This window comes from Leptonychotes weddellii, chromosome 6, assembly GCF_054177405.1.
Source record: "Leptonychotes weddellii isolate Sample4059 chromosome 6, ASM5417740v2, whole genome shotgun sequence".
NCBI classification, from domain to species: domain Eukaryota; kingdom Metazoa; phylum Chordata; class Mammalia; order Carnivora; family Phocidae; genus Leptonychotes; species Leptonychotes weddellii.
Window position 1 is genome coordinate 25,610,160 of NC_138374.1, and position 24,770 is coordinate 25,634,929.

The following is a 24,770-nucleotide window of genomic DNA, read 5'->3' on the forward strand; positions in this document are numbered from 1 at the left end:
AGGGGAAGAATGAAGCGGGGGAAATCGGAGGGGTAGACGAACCATGAGAGACGATGGACTCTGAAAAACAAACTGAGGGTTCTAGAGGGGAGGGGGGTGGGAGGATGGGTTAGCCTGGTGGTGGGTATTGAGGAGGGCACGTTCTGCATGGAGCACTGGGTGTTATGCACAAACAATGAATCATGGAACACTTCCTCTAGAACTAATGATGTAATGTATGGGGATTAACATAAGAATAAAAAAAAAAAAAAGAATTCCCGGTCTTTATACGGAAAGTCCAGGTGGGAAGCAATCAGTAACCCAGGGATCCTGGGTAACCCATTCCTTTTTACTTTGAGCCATTTCCACTGGATGCCAAGATTGGAAGAAATATGCCAAGACTAGGAAAGAAAAATTGATAGGGAAAACTAATTTTTTTTTTTAGCTTGCCTTTGCTGTTCATATGTTTTATTCCTAAACAATATTGTTTGGCTTGGTGTTTTGAACTATATTAATGAAATTGTACCGTATGTATTTTTCTGCGATTTGCTTTTTGTCACTTAACATACATTCCTGAGATTATCCACACTGTTATATGTAGCTGAAATGAGTTTATTTTCAGTGTGATATGGAGTATTCAATTGTACAGATTTATCCATTTTTACTGCTGCTATTATTTGGGCTAGTATTTAACAGTGGTGCTGTCCATATTCTTATACATGTTTTTTGTTACACGTAGCCCAACAGTTTCTTTAGTGTATATACCTAAAGTGGGATTTGTGATCATAGGGTTAGCACATCTTCTATTTTACAAGATGATGTTAAATTATTTTCCAAAGCAATTGTGACAGTTTACACTCCAACTAGTGTTTTGCACCCCTTTAGGCACTTTATGATGTGTATGTTTAAGTCTTTTACCTACTTTTTCTATTAGGTTGTCTTTCCTCTTCTAATGAATATAAATTCTTCCTTATAAGGAGTTCTTTTTTTTTTTTTTTTAAGATTTTATTTATTTGACAGAGAGAGACACAGCGAGAGAGGGAACACAAGCAGGGGGAGTGGGAGAGGGAGAAGCAGGTTTCCCGCGGAGCAGGGAGCCCGATGCGGGGCTCGATGTGGGGCTCGATCCCAGGACTCTGGGATCATGACCTGAGCCGAAGGCAGACGCTTAACGACCGAGCCACCCACGCGCCCCAGGAATTCTTTATATACCTTGCACGTTAAACTTTTGTCAGCTGTATGCATAGCAAATATCTCCTCCAAGTTTGTGGTATGTTTTCTCACTTTTTCTTTTTTTAAAGATTTTATTTATTTATTTGGCAGAGAAAGACACAGCGAGAGAGGGAACACAAACGGGGAGTGGGAGAGGGAGAAGCAGGCTTCCCGCTGAGCAGGGAGCCCGATGTGGGACTCGATCCCGGGACTCCAGGATCATGACCTGAGCCGAAGGCAGTCGCTTAACCAACTGAGCCACCCAGGCGCCCTGTTTTCTCACTTTTTCTATAGTGTCTTTTGATTAATAGAACTTCTTAATTTTAATGTTATAATTAACAAAATGTAATAATTTAGTGTAATTACTAATAGCAATTTATTCATATTACTATTATTATCATTTCACTTATGGTTCATGCCTCTGTATCTTATTTAAGAAATCCTTCCTTACCCCTAGGTTGTAAAGGTAGTCTCTTGTGTCAAACTTAACAAATAAGTAATTATATGTGAAGCTCATAGAACAGTACTTGGCACATGAAATCAAATTAACTAATTTTTAAAAGATTTATTTATTTACTTACTTATTTAGAAAGAGAGCATAAGTGGGGGGGGCAGAGGGAGAGTGAGAGAGAGAACCTCAAGTAGATTCTGGGTGCTGAGCACAGGGCCTGACGTGGGGCTGAATCCCACAGCCCTGAGATTATGACCTAAGCCGAAACCAAGAGTCAGACGCTCAACCAACAGCACCACCCAGGTGCCCCAAAAGCAAATTAGCCATTATTGATATTACCATATCTCATCAATTCATAGATGCATATTTTTTCACATTTATCATCTGTGGTAGGCTGAATAGTATCCTCCAAAGACATCCATGTCTGAAACCCTGAATCTGTGACGCTTACTTTATATGGCTAATGTTACTTTGCAAGCCTGATTAAATTAAGGATTCTGAGATGGAGAGATTATCCTGGATTATCTGGGAGGGCCCTAAAATGTAATTGCCAGTGTCCTTATAAGGAAGAGGCAGAGGGAAGTTTGATTGCAGTGACAGAAGGGAGAAGATGTGACAGGACAATGGAAGTTCAGAGAAATTTGAAGACATTCTGCAGCTGGGCTTTGAAGAGGGAGGAAGAGGCTATGAGCTAAGGAATGCAGCTCTAGAAAATGGAAAAGGCAAGGAAATAGGTTCTCCCCTAGAGCCTCTGGAGGGAACATGGCCCTGCCCATACTTGCTTTTGGCCTGATGAAACTGATTGCAGACTTCTAGCCTCCCGAAATGAAAGAATAAATGCGCCTTGTTTTAAGCCCCACAGCTGCGGTAATTTGGGATGGGAGCCATAGGAAACTAATACAGCATCTCTTACAATTGATGAGTCTTCCATGCCTGCCAGCCAGGCAACAAGTCATGGTGTAATTGTTCTTACCTGCCCATCCAGGGACCTGATTGTGACTCCTAATCTCATACTGGACAAGGGCAATTCTTTGACATTTCAAAGAACAGACTTTTTTTTTTTCTTTTAAGAGAGGGGGAGAAAAAGCTCTCCAGACAGGGGAGTGGCAGAGGGAACGGGAGAGAGAGAATCTTTTTTTTTTTTTTAAGATTTTATTTATTTGCCAGAGAGAGAGAGAGAGTGGCAGGCAGAGGGAGAAGCAGGCTCCCCGCTGAGCAGGGAGGCCGATGTGGGATGTGGGACTCGATCCCAGGACTCTGGGATCATGACCGGAGCCAAAGGCAGACGCTTATCCGACTGAGCCACCCAGGCATCCTGGGAGAGAGAGAATCTTAAGCAGGCTCCACACCCAGCAGGGAGCCTAACACTGGGCTCCATCTCACAACCCTGAGATCATGACCTGAGCTGAGATCAAGAGTTGGATGCTTAACTGACTGAACCTTCCAGGCTCCCCATCAAACAAGAGACTATTTAAAGACTATGCAGAAAATATATAAATCCTGGTCATTGGCTGAAATATGCTGTTGACAATTCCTGGTAAATCAAGGAAGTGTCAAAGGAAGTGTCAAAATTTGCAAAATAGGTGCCTTGGCTTGGAAGAAAATCCTGAAGAGTTCCAGGGAAGATGGCAGGGTAGGAGGGCCCTAAGCTCACCTGTCCTACTGACACAACTAGGTAACACCCCCCATCAGTGTAAATAACCCAGAAAACGACCCAAAGACTGGCACAACAAACACTCCACAGCTAATCGCAGAGACGAGTCCACATTGAACACAGATCTTATTAAATAAATATCCAATCTCATAGCAAAATACTCTTCAATTAAAAACAAAAAAAGAAGAAGCGCAGTCATCACCAGGGTTCCTGATGGTAGAGGATGCTGCTATGTGGAAAACACAGCTGTCAAGAATGGAATCAAAAACTATTGCTAAGATTCAGGCTCTAAATATGAAAACATTTTAGGAATATTTTGACTAGTTTATTTCCCTCAAATTTTCTTTCTTATGCATGCATATAAAATCTAAAAAAGTAAAATTAAAAAATAAGTTTATAATAGTGTAAGATAAAAAATTCTAAGTAATAAGAAAACATTGTCCTACAATTTAATTGGTGATGTTTTTCCTTTCTTAATATAATGGTGCCTTGTAGAATTGTTGACATCTGAGATTCAAACACATTTATTATTATTAGTAGTAGTAGTAGTAACTTGTGCCTTTTGTGTTTTCTTTAAGAAATGCTTTCCTACCCATCAGTTGTAAAGATAGTTTTTGATGTTGTGTTCTGAAAATGTTACAGTCTACTCTTTTATTTTTAATTTAATTTAATTTTATTATGTTATGTCAGTCACCATACATCATTAGTTTTTGATGTAGTGTTCCATTATAGTTTACTCTTTACATTGGCTTCCAGGTTCGCTTAGAATGGATTTTTGTGTATGGGGTAAGGTAGTTATTTAGTTATTTTTCATCTGTAACCAAGTACCATTTATCAAAAAGGCTATCATCCTTTCCATGGCTCTTTACTATCAGCTCTATCATAAGCCAAGATTCCATTTATGCATGGGCTATTTTATTTCATTAGTTACATTGTCTGTCTCTAAATCAGTAAGATACATTTTTAATTACTAGGGATTTATTTATTTATTTTCAAAGATTTTATTTATTTGACAGAGAGAGAGACAGCGAGAGAGGGAACACAAGCAGGGGGAGTGGGAGAGGGAGAAGCAGGCTTCCCGCCGAGCAGGGAGCCCGATCCCAGGACCCCGGGATCATGACCTGAGCCAAAGGCCGAAGCTCAACGGCTGAGCCACCCAGGTGCCCCTCCCTTTGCTCTTTTTTGGAAGCCAGATGCTGTGTTGGGAGCATACTGATGCACCCTCCATGGGGTCAGTGTGGCAGAGAGGCCTCCCCCCAGCGGCCAGCATCAATTTGCCAGTTCTGTGAGTAAGGCACCTCGGAAGGGGCTCCTTCAGCCCCCGTCCCGCCTTCAGACACCTGCAGTACTGACCAATATTCTTAGGGTTTCCTAAGAAACTCTAAGCTAGAGCCACCCAGCTAAACTGCTCCTAATTTCTGACCCACAGACAGTGTGTGAGAACATAAATGTTTATTATCGTGTTAGGCCATTAAGCTTTGCGGTAATTTGTCATGCGGTGATGGATACCCGATACAGGGAGTTTTTGTAGAGGCTTTATCAGATAAAGTTCCCACTTATTCCTAGTTTTATAAGAGATTTTTTTTTAAGTTATGAATGATGTTGAATTTTATCCTATACATTTTATCCATCTAGTGAATAAACATGTTATCTATCTTTATTATAAAAAATACATGAATTATATTGGTTGATTTCCTTTTTCTTTTCTTTTTTGTTAAGTTTTTATTCAAATTCCAGTTAACACAGTGTAATATTAGTGTCAGGTGTACAATATAGTGATTCAACACTTGCATAGAACACGCGGTGCTCATCACAAGTGTGCTCCTTAATCCTCATCACCTGTTTTGCCCATCCCACCCTGCCCCCAGCTGTCTGCTCCTTCTGGGGTCCAAGTCCCAGGCCAAAGAGGGGCTGGCATCCCAACTTTGAGCTGTGGGGTCATCACCTCGGTGCAGGCTGAGTTATTGGGGCAGCCAAGCTAAGATAAGACAGGTCCTTGCAGCCTATACTGGGTCATATCCTGGTTCTTGGGGCTTACTCCCTGCTGTACCAGGCTTTACCTGTCAGCCGGTAGTACAGGGTCTTGCTGGTATAAGTGGCACTTGTGGACTTTTTGGTCCAGTCTGGGACTTTTCCTAGGACCCATCCCTGGCCCCTTGCTTAGGTGGGAGCAGTCCGAGCAGCTGGACCCCAGGAGGTCCTTATTATCTTGTTTACGAAATATTTGTTTATTAAATAAATTTTTAAATATATATATATTTAATTTTTTTAGTAGGCTCCATGCCCAGAGTGGAGCCCAACTCAAGGCTTGGACTCACAACCCTGAGATCGAGACCTGAGGTGAGATCAAGAGCTGGACGTTTAACCGACTGAGCCACCCAGGCGCCCCTTTTAAAAATTTTCAGACCTGGGCGCCTGGGTGGCTCAGTTGGTTAAGCGACTGCCTTCAGCTCAGGTCATGATCCTGGAGTCCTGGGATCGAGTCCCACATTGGGCTCCCGGCTCAGCGGGGAGCCTGCTTCTCCCTCTGACCCTATCCCCTCTCATGCTGTTTCTCTCTCTCTCTCTAATAAATAAATAAAATCTTTAAAAAAAAAAATTTTTTTTCAGACCTTGCACCTGTGACCGGCTTTGTGTGGGAGCCGAAGCACAGGGGGGCTGGCCATGTTGAGGAAGCTTTTCTAGGATCTACACCCTTGCGGTATTTTGCAACTTCTCATTTGCACCTACAGATTCTTGAGAAGGTCCAAGCATCCTCACAAAAGACCCTTATGAATTCATATGCAGAACCTATAGAAAAAGAGATCAAGAAAGAGGTGAGATGATGTACAGACTACTTTTTTATGTTGAGATTTCCTTATATAGGCATGTTCAAGCAGTAATATTCATATTCAGTGTTGGGCTCACCAATGAAGCTTGAGCCAGAGAATTTTGACAAGGACAGAAGAGAACAGTGTTAGAAAATGTGAGAAGTAGCACTAGTGTTAAGAGGGCCAATAACAAATTTATTACTGACTATAAAAAGGCAATTTAATGATTCCATTGAGGACCAAACAAGAAGAGACAGCAATTGCCTTAGGAAGGATTTAAGTTGGATATTAGGAGGACCTTCCTGACAACTAAAAGTTATTGGATGCTGGAATTCATTTTTCAGAAAGTGGTGGAATCTTCTCTGGAGATATTTAAGGAGAGAACAGGCTGCTCTGCTCTCAGATTGCTTGAATACCTTCATTCATTCATTCAACAGATATTTAATGAGCACCTGTGTTGTGCTAGAAACTGTCTATGGACAGGGATACAGCTGGGAAGAAAACAGAGACCAACTCATGTCCTGGAACTTACACTACAGAGGTGGGGGAGGAGATACATAATGAACAAAGGACAAAATAATTTCAGATGATACATGCTATGAAACAAGGTAATTAATAGGAAATGATCAGAGGCCTATTTATTTATTTATTTAACTTTATTTTTTAAAGATTTTATTTATTTATTTAACAGAGAGACATAGCGAGAGAGGGAACACAAGCAGGAGTGGGAGAGGGAAAGCAGGCTTCCTGCGGAGTGGGGAGCCCTATGTGGGGCTCTATCCCAGGAACCTGGGATCATGACCTGAGCTGAAGGCAGACACTTAACGACTGAACCATCCAGGCGCCCAAGATTTATTTATTTATTTGAGAGAGAGAGAGAGAGTATGCCCATGTGCCCACCTGCACACGATTGGGGGGGAAGGGCAGAGGGAGAGGGAGAGAGAGAATCTCAAGCAGCCTCCCTGCTGAGCACAGAGCCCTACTTGGGGCTTGGTCCCAGGACCCTGAGACCATGACCTGAGCCAAAATCAAGAGTTGGATGCTTAACCGAGTGAGCCACCCAGGCACCCCAAAAGGCCTATTTAGATTGTGTGGTCATAGAAGGCATTTCAGAGGAGGCAATTTATGAGGTGAGACCTGAAAGATAAGAAGGAGCCATCTGGCATAGATTCAGGGAGGAGCATTCCAGTGAAAGAGCAAATGCAAAGGGCCAAAGTAGGAACAAGTTAGGCAGGTGTACGGAGCACCAGGAATACCTGTATGGTTGAAGCATAGTAAGCAAAGAGGGGAGAATGGTTTGAGATAAGATCAAAGAGGTAGACCAAGCTAGATCAGAAAGAGCCTTCAAAGTGTTTGGATTTCATTTGAAGGACAATGGGAAGCCAGGGGAGTATCATGTATGGCTTATACTATGGGAAATGTATTCTGGTTGTTGTGTGAAGAATGGATTAGAGGGGTGTAGAATAGAAGCAGGGAGAACAATTTAGGAGGCTATTGTGGTAGTCCAGGTGAGAGAAGATGGGGTTTGGCTAGGGATGGTAACAATGGACATAAAGAGAAGTGGATAGATCAGAAGAGTCTTTTTCAGTACTTTGGTTCCATGATTTTCCAGAGAAGTTATATTTCGATTATTCCCAAAAGAAAAATAATGCAGACATGCAAGAAGCATGGACATTTTATTTTTATTGCCTGTGATTTCACAATAGCATGTACTCTCACATTGTTTGGGGATAGGAAAGGCATTCTTGAAGTGAGAATACTGATGAAATCAGTGTCACAGTAGTGTTATGGAATGATCTTGATAGAGATGCATTCTCTGCTTTGTACATCAAAAATGGCTCTTTTCTTCTTGCCGATCACCTGAAATCAAGCTATGCTTGTTGGAGATGAGGCTAAAAAGATAAGTTATGGCACCTTATGCAGAACCTGCTATGATAGGCTAAGGACACCACATTTTATTTTGTAGGGGGAGTCACTGAAGTTTTTTCTGAACAGAGGAGTAACATGAGTAAAAACTTTTATTAAAAATGTTAATTTGGTAAAAAAAAATGTCTCCAGGGAGAGATCCTGGAGCTAAGAGAATCACTTATAAAACTCTTGCAATTATTACTTTGGGAAGGAAGGGACTGATGAGATGAGAAACATCTTGGAGGCTGACTCAATCAACAGAACTTACAGGTGGAACTGATTGGAGTTAATAAGTGGAATAGAAGTCGTCAGAACCTGTTGGTTATTTCTGAGATTTTGAATCTGAATGATAAGGATGCTGTTAAGAGACATAGTACAAAAAAAGGAGATGGTCTGGGGCAAGAGGAAAGAGAATAGATCTATTTCATAAAAATGTGAATATACTTAACACTACTGAACTGTATCCTTAAAAATAGTTAAGATGGGGGCACCTGGGTGGCTCAGTTGGTTGAGCGTCTGCCTTCAGCTCAGGTCATGATCCGGGGTCCTGGGATCAAGTCCCACATCGGGCTCTCTGCTCAGTAGGAAGCCTCCTTCTCCCTCGCCCTCTGCCCCCCACTTGTGCTCTCTCTCTATCTCAAATAAATAAATAAAATCTTTTTTAAAAAAGTTAAGATGGTAAATATTGTGTTACGTATTTTTTTACCACAATAAAAAAAAATAGAAAATAGGATAAAGTTAAAAATAAAGGCAAGCTATTCTGTGTCAGCAACAGCAACCTGCTAAAGGACTTTCTGTAAAAGGCAAAAACTATGGAGACTAATATCAGTGGTTGCCAGGGATTGGTGGGGAGGGATGAACAGGTAGAGCACAGAGGATTTGGGGGACAGTGAATCTACTCTGCATGATACCATGATAATAGATACATGTCATTATACATTTGTGCAAATCCATAGAATGTTCCACCCCTAGAGTAAACCTGAATGTAAACTATGGACTTTAGGTGATTATGATGTGTCAGTGTAGGTTCTCAATTATAACAAAGGTACCACTCTGGCGGGGGATATTGATAATGGGAGGGACTGTGCATGTGTGAGGACAGGAGTATATGGAAAATCTCTGTACTTTGCTTATAATTTTGCTGTGAACCTATAACTGCTCTGGAAAAATGAAGTCTTTTTGAAAAAAATCATTAAAAAAAGCTAGAGGACAGCCTATTCTGGTATTAGAAGTAGGCATGGGTAGAGGTAAACTTCCCATGCTTAATTAGGACACCTTGAACTGCCATGTTTTTGTAAAATTTACAGAAATAAGGCATTTTTTTGTATTCTTTTTCTTAAAGACGGTTCCCCACATTGCATAAGGACGCATAAAATCTGGATCAGTCCAAGATGTAAGGGATTCTGACCCATTTTACTCTCTCCACCTGAGTGTTTGTTTTTGTAACTAGGTAGAGGATACCTTCCCTAGGAAAGGGGGTTTGGGTTCTCATTAGCGAAACAACTTCAATAGCATTGAATGAACTTTTAATCTTTTTTAGTTTAAGCTAAACTAAAAAGTTAAAAATTTCTAAACATTTATTTTCCCGATATAGTTGGGATCTCTCCCAATGATGAGTATTGATACCTCATTATCCTTACATTCGATGTTCTTATTTTATCTTTGGTATTTGTCACTTTCTCTCTTTTCTTTAATTAATTTTTTATTTTATTATTTTTAAAAATATTTTTATCTATTTATTTGTCAGAGAGAGAGAGAGCACAAGCAGGGGGAGCAGCAGGCAGAGGGAGAAGCAGATTCCCCGCTAAGCAAGGAGCCCAATGCAGGACTCGATCCCATGACCCCGGGATCACGACTCAAGCCAAAGGCAGACTCTTAAACAACTGAGCCACCCAGGCGTCCCAATTAATTAATTTTTTTAAAGTAGTTTCCATGCCCAGCATGGAATCCAATGCAGGCTTGAACTCATGATCCTGAGATCAAGACCTGAGCTGAGATCAAGAGTCAGATGCTTAACTGACTGCACCACCCAAGTGCCCTGATTTTTGGGGGGTGTTTTAATTCCCTTCTCTTCACCTTTTATTTATCTTAAGGCATCATCTGTGGTATTTTTCACTGTGATGTTCCTCATCATTTAATCTTTATTTCTGATTTTTTTTCTTTTATTTCTGATTCTTCCATGAGTTTTATCACTTTATTTCTGAGCTTTTCTATTTTGGATTTCTATTATTCTTTTATGTCTTGTATTATTTTTCAATGGTTTTCTGTTTGTTTTGAAGCAGAGTATAGCAGTCGTAGTCTTTCTGGTGTGCTTATGTTATCTGTAGAAATGTTATTCTGCTGCTTATTTTCCTTTTCAGGATAATGACTTTTATTGGATTTAACCTTGATACTTTTCTGTTGTTTCTTTTTTTTAAGGTTGATTTATTTATTTTTAGAGAAAGAGTGTGTGCGTGCAGGCATGCGAGCTGGTGGAGGGGCAGGGATAGAGGGAGAGAGAATCTCAAGCAGACTCCCCGCTTTGCACAGAGCCTGATGGGGTCTCAATCTCACGATCCTGGGACCTGAGACCGTGACCTGAGCTGAAATCAAGAGTCAGATGCTTCACCAATGGAGCCACCCAGGTGCCCCTCTGTTGTTTATTTTTATGTGCTATTGGTTTTCCTAAAATTTTGGGAGATACAAGTATAGTTTAAAAGGATGGTGGCTTGCTGACTGGAGCTTCCTGACATTGTTCCCTCCCCGACTTGATCTGGACCTTCTCTTTCCTTGACTCTGTTATCCCAATTCTGCTTAATTTTGATTATCTCAGTGTGTGGCCATGTCCCAGAATGAAGCCCTGGTTGGTCAGTGTCAAGAGATGCTAAGGGGTTAGATTGTTCTAAGATTCAGATTTTACTATGGGCCCCATGCCCTCAGCCACTAATAGGATTAGGCCAAACTCTCAGTTTAATCTTGTGTTCTCAAATTGACTCACCTCCCTTTCCTCTTGGCTGTTTGGGGGTTTTCCAGTTTGTGGGGTGCCTGTCAGAGGTCTTGTTGCTTTCTGGCCCAGATGCTGAAATTATGCGAACGTTTTGGCTGTTGCTGATTTGCTCTGCCCTGCCCGACATTCATGGAGATACCTTGTCACCTAGCTTTGCAAAATGTGGTCCATAGATTTTTGTTTTGCTTTCTGTTGCTCTCTCGGTTTTTATGTGGGAATTTAGAGAGATTAAGTAACTATGCTCTCATCACTGCTATTTATTTACTATCCGTAGTTTGATTTTTGCGGAGATGTATAAACTGAGACGTTCTAATTGTTTTTTCAAAAATTTAGAGATATATAAAATAAAACGGGAACGCTCTCCTCTCCTCAGTCCCATTCTCTGGAGGCATTTACTGTTAAGAGGAACATAACCTTCCAAACGTTCTCCTGTCCCTTCATTATATATATATATATACACACATACATATGTAGGTATGTGTTTTTTCCCACTGCTTCACAGTCTACATTTTTATTGCAATTTGGTTTTTCCACTTAATGGTATGTTGGGGACATCTTTAAAAACTAGTATAGTCTGATAGTTTTTGTTATTGATCACCATTACCAGGTGGATAGTTCCCTTGGGAAGGATACAAACTGCTTTTGGTTGCTTTGAAAATAAACATTTAAAGAGTGTTAAGATCTATCACAAAATAATTGAGAGCATTTGTCTGTAGTTTGAGAAAGCTTTGGTACTCAGGGCCCCAGGGCAAAGGCCCCCTCCATGAACTCTTGCTGCTTTTCCCTAAGAAAATTCTGTTTGGTGGAATAGTCCAGGCTAGAGTAATCCTCCGAGCTGGACTTTCTCGATGCTATTTTTCCTTTCCTCCCACTGGGTCTGAGATTTCATAGGCCAAAGAAGAAGGAGACTATTGAATCCACTTGTGAAATAAGATGGTGTGGTGACCAGAGTATTCACAAAGTGAGACTCTGGGCCCAGCTCTACCACTACTCAAGTAACATTGAACAAGTCCTTTTACCTTTCTGGGCTTAAAGACAGATTTTATTTGTCTAGAAAATTATTTCAGTTTGTGCATTATCACTTAATTTCTAGAAAGAAAGACACATACTTTCCAATTCTAATTGGTAAGCATCACACCTTTTTTTACCTTACACTCTGCCCCTTCAAACACGTGCATGATCTGCTTGGCCTCTGAGAGCTTTTCAACTTGCTACCCTGGGACTCGGTAATTCTCTGTCCTCCCCTCTCCCAGTTTTATGGAGATAGAATTGATATATAACATTGTATACGCATAAGATGTACCACATGATGATTTGACACATACATATATTGTGAAATGATCACCACTATAAGTTTTGTTCATATCCATCACCTGGGACTACGTAATTTTTAAAGCCCTGGGTCTCAAAGTGTGAGCTGGGGGTTAAAGTGGAAACCCCTGTGCTCCACACCAGGCTCACTTAATCAGAATCCTGCCAAGCGGCCTAGGAACCTGCACCTTTTATATGTGCTCCTGATTATCCTATTGCTCATCAAAGTCTGAAAACTCGTGCTCAGGTATAGTTCCAACTATATCATTCTAACATTACAGAGAGAGAGGGGGATAGGAAAGGGAATTAGGATGGATAAATATAGTTATTGTATCTACCCGCGCCCCTTCTGGGGAGGGAGCATGCTTTCCTTACTTGACTTTCTTCACAGCTGATTAGAGGCAAGGCCAGCAGTTCTCAAAACAGGGCATTGGGACGTGGAAAAACCATGAACATAGAGTCACTAGATGACACAAGTGCTTGAGACAAGTTCTAGAGACCAAGCGAGCAGGCTACTACTACTACTACTAAATGACATTTATTAAACACCATGCACCAGGCAGTTTGCTAAGGACTTTAAATGATCTCACTTGAATCTTATAACAGACTTCAGAAGCAGGTAGGACTATCTCCTATTATAAATAAAGGTTCAGAAAGGTTAGGTAACTTTTTAAATGTCCCATAGTTGATGACTTGTTAAATTTGGATACAAATTCAGTTCTGAATGATGCCAAAGATAGCCAGATCACCCCTGTTCCCTAACTGGGATGATTGGTACATAAAAGGGAGCCAGTGGGGTCTGGTACTATGGAATTATGAATCTGTTGTGTCACAGAGTTTTTGCCAAAAACGGGCAAGAGAAAACACCAAACAGAGGTCTGCTTAGTAAGCTCCTAAAAGATATAGATGAGTTTACTCAATAAATTGTGCTCTTATTTTTTAGAGAACTCACTGGCACAGAATAGATTCTCACTACATTTGCTCTTACTGAATTGAAAAATGGAAGCCCTATTTGCAGAGCCCTGCAAGGACTGATTCCTGCTAAACTATTGTTTTCCTTCCAAGTCTTGTGTAGACAAACCCCCAGTGATCTTCAGGAGAGATTTTTAAAGACAGATGACTGGGCCCCTCCTTGAATTTATGAATCAGTTTCTTGGGGTAGAATTGAATCTGGGAATTGATATCTTTGAAAGTGTTTCCCTGGTGATTCTGTTGAACAACCAGGTTTGAGAACCATTGGATTAAATGATCCAAAATGAATTACTTGGGTTAGGAAATGCCTTTACTTACTGCAGTGTATCTGATTTGAGGTGCTAGGGCGTTCTATCTGGCAGAAAGAACTGGCTTTCTTTCTTAACCTCTCCCTCTTCCTAATCCCTTGTGCCCCAACCCTGTACTTTCTCCTCTCTGTCCCCCCACGTCTTTCTACCCTAAGCCAGCTGAAAAATGACCTTGAGAACAGCAGCGCCACATTGTGGAGAGAAGAAATGCAGGTCGCTGTCCTTAATAAAAAAGAAAAAAAAAAAATCACTAGGGCTGCAGTTGCCACTTTGTCCTGCAGAGTGCACCGCTTCCTTATGTTTTTAGGTGAGGAAGTTTCTTTTCCTTACCTATGGGTTAATCTCGGTAAACATCCCATAGAAGGCATGGGGTGGAACATTCTTGCCAGATCAGAAATCCAAAACCTCCACACTGTGAAACTAGAATGAACTGGGGAGAGACTGCCCTAGGCATGCACAAGCCTTCTGCTGAGGTTAAAAGTCAGTCTCTATCACAGGCTTGGTTAGAGTGAGACTGTAGTGATCCCCAGATTGATGTGTGACTTTACAAGAACATGTCTGTGTGGCACAGTACCTGCTGAAAGATATGTCTTGTAGTTATATTTTTATATGGTACACATAAGTCAGGCGGTAGTTAATAGATCAAGCCTCTTGTCTGGTGACATTTCCACCCAATGACACATGGGTTTATGTTGGTGGAACAGGTTGGATCACTGATCATGAATCTTTTGATTGATTTCCCCCAGCCTAAGTCTCTCTCTCTCTCTTTCACACACACACACTCACAGTTTTCTGATACTTGTACCTGGACATGTTTTTCCACGGCCTCATCATGTTTAGTGACATCCAGCTAAATTACTACAGTTAGAAAGGAGATGTGTGCAAGTTTACATAAATCCACCAGTCTACCTGGTTGCCTTCTCTGCTTGTTTTCTTTTTTTTTTTTAAAGATTTTATTTATTTATTTGACCGAGAAAGACACAGCGAGAGAGGGAACACAAACGGGGAGTGGGAGAGGGAGAAGCAGACTCCCCGCCGAGCAGGGAGCCCGATGCCGGACTCGATCCAGGGACTCCAGGATCATGACCTGAGCCGAAGGCAGTCGCTTAACCAACTGAGCCACCCAGGCGCCCTCTGCTTGTTTTCTAATAGCTGTACATAGTCTCCAAAGTTCAGAGGTAGCATGAGAAGGCCTCACACCTCTGCAGATTTGCATAAGATTTCCTGGCAGATGGTGGCATGACTTTGTTTCTCTACGTCTGAGTTTTCAGCTGCTTGGTTTTCTCAACCAAGAGTTTCTAAAGTGATACTGGTAAGCCAGGATGGCATGGCTTAGTGTAATGGTTTTCTCTTGGTTTTGTTTGCTCTGACATGTTTGCTGTCTTCTTACCTGGACTGTAAGCCTTTGACTGCAGCCTCCAAGCCTATATCTCTGATATGCCTCGAACTCTCGCTTCACACATTGTTAGATGTGCAATACTTGCTCAATACAAATGTTTGAGTTAAATGAGGAAAGGTGAATAATATTCTATTCTATATATGGACCACATCATCTTTATCCATTCATCTGTTGAAGGGCATCTCAGCTCTTTCCACAGTTTGGCTATTGCAGACGTTGCTGCTATGAACATTGGGGTGCATATGGCCCTTCTTTTCACTACATCTGTATCTTTGGGGTAAATGCCCAGGAGTGCAATTGCTGGGTCTTAGGGTTGCTCTATTTTTAACTTTTTGAGGAACCTCCACACTGTTTTCCAAAGTGGCTGCACTAGCTTGCATTCCCACCAGCAGTGTAAGAGGGTTCCCCTTTCCCCACAACCTCTCCAACATTTGTTGTTTCTTGCCTTGTCAATTTTTGCCATTCTAACTGGTGTAAGGTTGTATCTCAATGTGGTTCTGATTTGGTTTTCCCTGATGGCTAATGATGATGAACATTTTTTCATGTGTCTGTTGGCCATTTGGATGTCTTCTTTGGAGAAATGTCTGTTCATGTCTTCTGCCCATTTTTTGACTTGATTATTTGTTTTTTGGGTGTTGAGTTTGAGAAGTTCTTTATAGATCTTGGATATCAGCCCTTTATCTGTAGTGTCATTTGCAAATATCTTCTCCCATTCTGTGGGTTGCCTCTTTGTTTTGTTGACTGTTTCCTTTGCTGTGCAGAAACTTTTTATCTTGGCTGAAGTCCCAAAAGTTCATTTTCACTTTTGTTTCCCTTGCTTTTGGAGACGTGTCTTGAAAGAAGTTGCTGTGGCCGATGTCGAAGAGGATACTGCCTATGTTCTCCTCTAGGACTTTGATGGATTCTTGTCTCACATTGAGGTCTTTCATCCACTTAGAGTTCATCTTTGTGTATGGTGTAAGCGAATGGTCGAGTTTCATTCTTCTGTATATAGCTGTCCAATTTTCCCAGCACCATTTATTGAAGAGACTGTCTTTTTTCCATTGGATATTTTTTCCTGCTTTGTCAAAGATTAGTTGACCATAGAATTGAGGGTCCATATCAGAACCTATGGGTACTGCAAAGGCAGTCCTAAGGGGGAAACACATAGCCATTCAAGCCTCACTCAAAAAAACCCAGAAAAATCCCGAATTCACCAACTAACTTTACACCTCAAAGAACTGGAGAAAAGTCAACAAATGAAGCCTCAGCCATGCACAGAAAGAGAAATAATTAAGATTAGAGCAGAGATCAATGAATTAGAAACCAGAAATACAGTAGAGCAGATCAACGAAACTAGAAGCTGGTTCTTTGAGAGAATTAATAGGATCAATAAACCACTGGCCAGACTTACCCAAAAGAAAAGAGAAAGGACTCAAGTTAATAAAATTATGAATGAAAGGAGAGAGATCACGACTACACCAAGGAAATAGAAACAATTAGCAGAAATTATTATCAACAACTATATGCCAATAAATTAAGCAACCTGGAAGAAATGGATGCCTTCCTGGAAACTTATAAACTACCAAGACTGAAACAGGAAGAAATTGACAACCCGAATAGACCAATAACCAGTAACAAGATTGAAGCAGTGATCAAAAACCTCCCAAAAAACAAGAGTCCAGGACCTGATGGATTCCCTGGGAAATTCTACCAAACATTCAAAGAAGAAATAGTACCTATTCTCCTGAAGCTGTTTAAAAAAATAGAAACAGAAGGGAAACTTCCAGACTCATTCTATGACGCCAGCATTACCTTGATCTGAAAAGTAATGTTTCTAAAAGATAGGATTAACCAGGGTGCTTGGGTGGCTCAGTTGGTTAAGTGTCTGCCTTAGGCTCAAGTCATGATCCCAGGGTCTTGGGATCAAGCCCCAAGTCAGGCTCCCTGCTCAGTGGAAAGCCTGCTTCTCCCTCTCCCTTTGCCCCTCCCCCCCATTCATTTTCTCTCTATCTCAAATAAATAAATAAACTCTTTAAAAAATAAAATAAAATAAAAAAAAGAAAGAAAAAGACTGGCTTAACTGACTAGTGAAAGGAAGTAGTTGAGAAAAGGAAAATGGAACAGAAAGAGGAAATTAGAGTATAGTTGTTTTTTTTTTTTTTTGAAAAGTGTAAATGCAATTGTGGATGATAATAATTGCTGAGATGTTCATGGTCAGTATAGGGAGAAATAAGATTTCCTCACTGATTGAAGACCACACGGAACAGTACAAAGGATAGCCTATAAAAGAAAGTTGTAATTTCCGGAATGAATTCAGATTGATAAATGAGTCTGCAGATTTAATAGGCCACACTTAAAATTCTCCCTGAATGTTACAATTAAATATTGAATGCCAAAATAATTTTTAAATCTTGCTTTATTATTCTGTAAAGTTGAGCCAGGTTAGGGGCACCTGGATGGCTCAGTTGATTAAGCGGCCGACTCTTGATTTCCACTCAGGTCATGATCTCAGTGGAGAGTCTGCTTGTCCCTCTGCTTGTCACTCTGCCCCTCCCCCTGCTTGTGCTCTCTCTCTCTCCCTCTCTCAAATAAATAAATAAAATCTTAAAAAAAAAAAAAGTTGAGCCAGGTTAGTGTCCGCTAAGATTTCAAAGAATTCTGCTTTAGGTTTAGCTTTTTAAATATAGTAAATAAAAGAGAAATAACCTTGGGGTGCCTGGTTGGCTCAGTCAGTAGAGTGAGCAACTCTGGATCTTGGGTCTCAAAACTTACTTAAAAAAAGAAAAGAAAAACACACAAGCTCAAAAGACAAGTAGTCTTGCTGACACTCTCACCAGTGAGTTAGATTTTCCAGAGAACCTTATTTAGCATAAAAACTTATAGATATTTGGAATTTAGAAAGGATTAAGATTTATTGAAATATAAGCATACTTGGAAAATAGTTGCTTTATTTCTTTTTATTTTCCTTGCTTTTTAATTGAACATATACCTTAGAGTACATCTGGAGTGTTCTAAAGCAAAACTCAGAATTTTATCATTTCACTCATATCTATTTCTTGAAGTGATTATTCTGGTAGCTTTTTATATTGTTTGAGGGAGGAATAATCCATTGATTTTAGTGGTATAAATGCGAAATGACTGAGATCTGGATCAGTGATTTGGTCATGGTTGTAAAGAAGAATAAATAAGTCTAAAAACAGTAAAATCTTGGAATAAAGCATACTGGTTAATTGGGTTTCTGATTAACTATGGATTAACAAGAAGACACTTTGTTTGAAATACCCCTAAATTGCCTTGGTGCATTTTCTTGCTTTAGTAAGTAGTCTAATGAACATAATTAAATCTTCTCTTACTGATTCAGCATCCTGCAGTACCTCAGGATCATTACTCTGAACATAATATATAATTCTATACTGTACTGTAGCTACAGAAGGAAGAAAAATTTAAGATGACTCCTGGATATTGCTATACTTAAAAAAATAAATCTCTATGATCTGTACAAATCACAGTATGTCCATTTACCTTAAGCAAGTAAGTAAATGCATGTTACCTGTTATGGAATAATAGACTGTTCAATCCAGAAGAGACTTTTGAGATTATGAAATTCGATGCCATTATTTAAGAAACAAGAAAGCTAAGACCCAGAAAATAACAGAGGATTAGTACAGCTAGACTACAATCAATGTCTTCTGATTGCAAATCCATGACCCTTTGATTCCACCATGCTGCAACTTTCGGACGATTTGGGATTCCTGTCACCTGTCTCCCTTGCCCCTAACAGTGCAGAGTCCATTCTCAAAATTGGTTATTTAGGAGTTTTGGTTAAATGAATGCAAGCTCCACTAAAATGGGAGCTCCTTAGGGGCAGGGAATTTTGTCTGTTTTGTTCACTTATGTATTCTCAACACCTTGAATACTTCTCTCCTTAGAAGGCCTTCAATAAATGTTTGTTGAATGAAAGAATGAAATGAAATTGCAAGATTTATTCTACACAAGAAACTTGGTTTCGATGTCTATGTTCATCTACTCAGCATTCACTAAGACTAATGGTAGAAAGATTACAGATTAATTACTGAGTTCATAATGAGAAAATGAAAGGAAGGGGCACCTGGATGGCTCAGTCAGTTAAGTGTCTGCCTTCGGCTCACGTCATGATCCCAGGGTCATGGGATTGAGCCCTGCAGAGGGCTCCCTGCTTTGCAGGGAGACTGCCTCTCTCTCTACCCCTGCCCCCTGCTCATGATCTCTCTCTTTCTCTCAAATAAATAAATAAAATCTTAAAAAAAAAAAAAAGAAAAAGAAAATGAAAGGAAAAGGATAAATATTGTTAAATTGTCGGGCGCCTGGGTGGCTCAGTTGGTTAAGCGACTGCCTTCGGCTCAGGTCATGATCCTGGAGTCCCGGGATCGAGTCCCACGTTGGGCTCCCTGCTCAACGGGGGGTCTGCTTCTCCCTCTGACCCTCTTCCCTCTCGTGCTCTCTGTCTCTCATTCTCTCTCTCTCAAATAAATAAATAAAATCTTTAAAAATATATATTGTTAAATTGTCATGGTATGACATCGTAAACTTTTATCTCTCTTTGACTGTATCTCAGTTTTAAGCACCAAGTGTTTGAAGTAAAGAGCCAGATGTTAAATTGTAAAAACACTTTTCAGATAGTCAAATTAACAAAGTAGAAGACATCACAGCTCAGCTTTGCAAAGCTGTTTGTTAAATATGAGTTCTACGTAATGATTAAACATGTCTCTCAAGGCAAACAAAGCCATCAAAACTAGGGAGAAGAGTCATTTACCTCTGGCATCTTAGTGAGGCCATGGGGGTAGCAGCTGCTCTCTGAGCCTCACCATACAGCCCAAGGATGACAAGAAGAGAGATGCCGAAAAGTCAGCCAAGAAAGACAAAGACCTAGTGACCAAATCTGGGGGTAAGGCCAAAAAGAAGTGGTCCAAAGGCAAAGTTCGAGACAAGCTCAATAACATTCTTGTTTGACAAAGCGACATATGACAAACTTTGTAAGGAAGTTCCCAACTATAAGCTTATAACCCTGGCTGTTGTCTCAGAGACAGGAGATTCGTGGTCCCCTGGCCAGGGCAGCCCTTCAGAAGCTCTTTAGTAAAGGACTTATTAAACTGGTTTCAAAGCACAGAGCTCAAGTCATTTACGCCAGAAACACACGGGCTGGAGATATCCTAGCTGCTGGTGAAGAGGCACGAAGAGATCCCAGGCCAACTGCACATTTTGAAAAATAAAACTTTGTTAATTTTTTTAAAAAAGGAACTGGGGAAAAGAGAATATTTATGGACACCAAACCTTGTGCTTATTAACACATATGCCCTTTGACTCTCAAAATTGGTGGGTATGCTTAAGTCTTCTGATAAGTGCGTCAGTATTAAGAAATACCTGAAACAAACCCCAGAATGAATGAACTGCAAAAGCCCTCTACTTAAGGACTGGTTTAAAATTTAACAGTGTAAACATGTAAGGTTATATGAATCCATAGGTGTATTTAGACTTGGAGTCATGGTTTCAATAATACAAAATCAGAAGATGTACTTAGCTACAAAAGTAGATCCAGGCGTTATCACCTTTATATGCCAGAAAATGCTTTACGTCGCCAGAGGTCTTCGAATTTCCTTTTTCTTGAGTCACCACTAAACCATAAGTTCCTTGAAGTTGAGGATCAATTCTAATTCACAGTTGTAGCTGCAGCCCTTGGCACAATGGTGAGAAATGAAAGAAACTTAAGTCTTTGTTGAATGAATGAATTTTAGGGACAGACTTAAGGGCCCTTTTCTAAATTGTAATGAGAGATGGAAACAATACTAGAAAGGAGCTTATGGTATCCAAGAACACTTAACTGGAGAAAAAGAGATGGGTGAAGATGAAAGGAAATGAAGACTTGTCTTTTTGGAGTTCCCATCTTGGGTATTTTGGAGTTTGCTTCTAAGCCCCTTAATCCTCATTATCACTAGTAGGCCCTGGGGAGAAATACACACAAAAACACGTTTGCCATTACCAAAGTACATTGAAAGGACAGCTTTCCTATAACTTCTTTATTCCCAATTTTGCCTAATTTCTGAATTAGCATACCTATTAATAAGACTCTTACATGTGCCATGGAGATGTTGCTTTTGTAGAAATTTGACTTCCTGAACTTTCCGCACTCATATTTCTCGTCTTTTTTTTTTTTAAGATTTATTTATTATTTATTTTAGAGAGAGAGAGTGTGTGTGTGTGAGTGCATCTGCGAGAAAGAGGAGGGATGGGGGACTGGGGTAAGGGGGTGCAGAGGGAGAGGGAGAGAGTGAATGTCAGGCAGACTCCACACTGAGCACAGAGCCCCACACCAGCAGATCCCATGACCCTGCGATCATGACCGGAGTTGAAATCAAGAGTTGGCTGCTTAACTCACTGAGCCACCCAGGTGCCCCTTTCCACTCAATTTCTATTCAAATCAACTTCAACCGCTCCTGAACAAGAAGTTCTAGGAAAGATTACAAGGTGAAAATGATTGGACATAGAGAATGCAGGGAAGAGAAGACTCTTCCCAACCCCTTAAGCTCGGAAGATAAGGCCTTTAGGAAGCAGAAAACTGAGACCTGGCTAGCCAGGCCGAGTAGGTGAGTGTACAGCCCCCTAACTGAGGTGCTGCGAGGACCCAAGGTCACCGGGGGGTCCACCAAGGTCAGGGCTGTGATGAGGGTCTGGTTTTCTGTACTTAAGGATTGGAAAGGCATTTTTCATGCCAACTTTCCCTGACCTTATAATCCTAGAAATTTCCAAATCAGAGACAGAATCTGTAGTTTATCTTTCCATTTTTCTAGTTAGCAATTGGACTGAATGTGTAACCCTCCAGTAATAAATGGCACTTTAGGTTAATGTTTAATTTATAAACCTTTAGGAAATGAAGTATTACCTTGTATTTTTATCACTGATTTTGTTTTAAGCATTTCACACAAATGGTTTTATTAGTTCTGTTAACATCCCTATAACTAGATAAGGGCAAGAATGATGATACATGATAAATCAAATCCCCGAACCACAAGTTAGCTAAATATTAACCCCAGTTTCTCAGCTAAGAGCGGTTTTGTTGTTGCTGTTTCTTCAATGTTTTTTGCTCTCCACTAGATAGCTTCTTTGCAGGGAAGATGTTGAAAAGCTTGGAGACATGTCCTAAAGTTTCTCAACAGAACTTTATCTTCTTGCTATTTGAGTGAGGGCCTTAGCGAAATCTGTCTGTGAGAGGTGGAGTTCCATTGGCTGAGTCCTGTCAGTAAATCCTTTGACATTCTTTGAAGGTGAGGATTAGGGCTGACCCAAGGCAAAATGATGAAATAATTCGTTATCTATCCTATTCTCCTCCTACTTATAGGCACTCACCCTGGAGACCTCCTTATTCCCCTGAACCTCCATGTGATTGCCTCATCGAGGACTTAAGTCCACTCAGGTTCCATGCTTTTTTTAAAAATTCAGGTCCTTCGTTACATCCTTGCTGGAGCATAATTGTTTTCAAAGATGACAACTAACCAGATAAATGAATTAGGGGGCTGGTTGCATTGGCTAAATCCATTTTCTCACCCCATTTCCACCTTAAATCACTCTGGCTTTTGCCCACCTCCTATACTGAAGCTGGTTATCGAGTACCTCCTGTGTTTGAGTTCTCAAAGGCATTAGACACCCTTGACTCATTCTTTCTTAAATATTCTTCCCTTAAATTTCAGACTCCGTTTTCTCCTGGGTTTCCTCCTACCTCCGGCCACCCCTCAATCTCCTTTGTTGGTTGCTCCTCCTCTGCACAGTCCTTAAATGTTACTTCCTCAGAGTGCTCTCCTACTGTCTCTTTTCTTATTCCAAACTTGCTAATTAGGCTATCTCATATACTCCCTGGCTTTGACTGCTTTCCCTACACTCAGGACTCCCATATCTGTCCCGCCCATCTCTCTCCTGAGGTTTAGACTCCTACTTCCAATTGCTCACAGGACATTTCCCCTTGGATATTTCACAGGTAGCTGAAACTCTGCAGGGCCAAAACTCATTCTCTAAACTTCTCCTTCCTCCTCCATGTCCCTAACTCAGTGAATGATACCACCAGAAACCCATCTGCTTATAACTAAAAATATAGTTTAACCAATAAATACCTTTTATTTTTTTTTTTAAGAGTTTATTTATTTATTTGACAGAGAGAGAGATAGCGAGAGCAGGAACACAAGCAGGGGGAGTGGGAGAGGGAGACGCAGGCTTCCTGCCAAGCAGGGAGCCCGATGTGGGACTCGATCCCAGGACCCTGGGATCATGACCTGAGCCGAAGGCAGACGCTTAACGACTGAGCCACCCAGGTGCCCAATAAATAGCTTTTAAACACAGTTATGTGCCACATACTATGCAGGGCATGGACACAAGGGAATAAGGTGTTCCATATGATTGGTCCCTGTCCTTGGGTTGCTTATAATCCAGTGAGGAAGGCAGACATCAAATAAATAATTGCACAAATAACCGATTTGTCATAAATTAAATCATTATCAACACTACTATGGAAAAGACAAAGAATCATCTTTGACTCTTCCTCCTTCATACATTGTATCACCCATCAATTCTATCTATCCTACCAATTCTAACTACTAAATTTCTCTTCAGTTTGTCCCCTTCTCTCTGTGCCACCCCCACTAATACCTCTCGCTTAGACTACTCAAATAGCTTCCAAACAGGTTTCCTGGGTCTATCCTTATGCCTGAAGTCCATTCACTACACTATATCCATAGTGGTCTTTCAAACATGCAAATCTGCATGTCATTTGCCTGTTTAAAAACCATCAATGGGGGGTGCCTGGGTGGCTCAGTGGGTTAAGCATCTGGTCATGATCTCAGGGTCCTGGGGTGGAGCCTGGAGACAGGCTCCCTGCTCAGTGGGGAGTCTGCTTCTCCCTCTACCCCTGCTCCTCCTCCCACCTGTGCTCTCTGTCTCTCAAATAAATAAATAAAATCTTAGGGGAAAAAAAAACTTAAAACAAAATAAAATAAAATAAAATAAAATAAAAACCTTCAATGGGATGAAGTCTATACATCTTACCATGGCCCTCTATGCCTGGTCCTTCCTTCCCTGCTTATAAATTTACCTTATCTCTGGCCACCCTTCCTCCTTGCTCTCTACTCAACTTTTTGAGCGTTAACACATTTCCTTCCGTCTGCATAGAGCACTCCGCTGCCCCTTGCCCCACTAACGTTTCATTTAACTAGTTCCCATTTTCTTCAAATTGTCAGAAAGTTTATCCAGGTCAGCTCTTCACATTGTGCCCTCTCCAAGCTCTCTGTGGCTTCTGTTTTTGTGACATTCATCATGTTTGTACTGTGATGTTCCATGAGGACAGGGACCATATCTGTCTCATTTATTGCCAAATCCATATCGGTACCTGGCCCAAGAGATATATTCAGTAGTATTTGTTGAGCTGCACTTGTTATATAAACCACAAATAGGGGCTCCTGGGTGGCTCAGTCGTTGAGCGTCTGCCTTCAGCTCAGGTCATGATCCCAGGGTCCTGGAATCAAGCCCTGCATCGGGCTCTCTGCTCAGCCGGAGCCTGCTTCTCCCTCTCCTGTGCCCCCTGCTTGTGTTCCCTCTCTCGCTGTGTCTCTCTCTCTGTCAAATAAATAAATAAAATCTTAAAAAAAAAAAAAAAAGAGGGACGCCTGGGTGCCTCAGTCGGTTAAGCGTCTGCCTTCAGCTCAGGTCATGATCCCAGGGTCCTGGAATCGAGCCCCGCATTGGGCTCCCTGCTCGGCGGGAAGCCTGCTTTTCCCTCTC

General features: G+C 40.9%; 1 long non-coding RNA gene and 1 pseudogene across 1 annotated transcript in view; one reads left to right on the forward strand and one right to left on the reverse strand.

The window, feature by feature from the left end:
- Positions 1-14,568: 14,568 nt before the first annotated feature.
- The window catches only part of LOC145722157 (uncharacterized), a 17,313-nt gene continuing 7,111 nt past the window's right edge, over positions 14,569-24,770 (reverse strand). Inside the window, exons 2-3 of the long non-coding RNA XR_014146216.1 lie at positions 20,558-20,950; positions 14,569-16,121 (exon numbers count right to left, since the gene is read on the reverse strand). This is a non-coding gene — a long non-coding RNA (uncharacterized LOC145722157). The remainder of the gene's footprint in view (positions 16,122-20,557; positions 20,951-24,770) is intronic.
- LOC102742765 (small ribosomal subunit protein eS25 pseudogene) lies at positions 18,982-20,572 on the forward strand (annotated as a pseudogene).